The 980-nt window shown below is 39.3% G+C and overlaps 1 non-coding gene across 1 annotated transcript; it reads left to right on the forward strand.

Annotated features, from left to right (window-relative positions):
• Positions 1-551: 551 nt before the first annotated feature.
• On the forward strand, positions 552-657 carry LOC122216689. The gene has a single exon (XR_006201046.1). It is a non-coding gene; the product is annotated as a U6 spliceosomal RNA (small nuclear RNA).
• Positions 658-980: the final 323 nt, after the last annotated feature.

Below are 980 nucleotides of genomic sequence, written 5' to 3' on the forward strand. Positions count from 1 at the left end.
TCAATGTGTTTATCCAACTGGAAACAATGACTCACTTGATATGGATAAATATTTTTACCAAATCTGTTTCTTTTGACCTTTTAATTTGAAGCCTAACTCATTTTGTTTGTTTTCCCGCTAAAAGCATTTAGACTTCTGAGAATATTTAGATTTGTTATTCAAGGTTTTTTTTAATTGTATGAAGCAATAAACTAAAGCATATTCAGTGCAAGAGCTAAAGAAAATTTTATTGTTGGCATTGTGTTAAAGGTTATACATTTTTAAAAATTATTTCCAAATAACTAGAGCTTTCTGATTAGGTTTTGTAATAAGATATATAAGACCATTTGACAAATGACTTTTGAGTCTCTGGGGCATAAAAGTTGCCAAAAACAATGAAGTTTAGACCCATGCCCAATCTATGCAGAACATAATCTCCTGGTATTTCCAAGATATTTGAACACTGTTATCACTGAAGTCCTTAGCAGAGCAACATTTTTAAGCTATACCAAACAGACGTAAGCTAAGTCAATATTTCTTTTAAAAAGCTGTGTGATTTAAATCCTGCCCTTGTGCTGGCTTCCGCAGCACATAGACTAAAATTGGACCGATATAGAGAAGATTGGCATCACCCCTGGCAAGGACGACACGCAAATTCGAGAAGTGTTCCATAGTTTTCTATCACCAGTGCCCAGGTGGCCTCCCTGTACAGGAAGCGGAGTCAGATTCAGAACCATCAGGGAGAGGACTTAGACTCCGACCCGGAAATAATTCTCTAGGTAAGTCTACTAGACTCCCACCCTCCCCCGGGCTAGGGTCAGAGGGTGGCGGGGGTGAGACATCGGAGGGCATCACCTCTGCTGTTCAGCAAATCTGGTGTTGCAGTCATGTGGGTTTTGAGTGTCACGTGTATGTGAGCGCAAGGGGATGGTTTAAGCCGGGGTCTGGGGTTTTATCAGCCATTTTTTTTCCCAATAAATAATTATTGAACTCCAGTAAAT

This window comes from Panthera leo, chromosome A3 (genome assembly GCF_018350215.1).
Source record: "Panthera leo isolate Ple1 chromosome A3, P.leo_Ple1_pat1.1, whole genome shotgun sequence".
In the NCBI taxonomy this organism is placed as follows: domain Eukaryota; kingdom Metazoa; phylum Chordata; class Mammalia; order Carnivora; family Felidae; genus Panthera; species Panthera leo.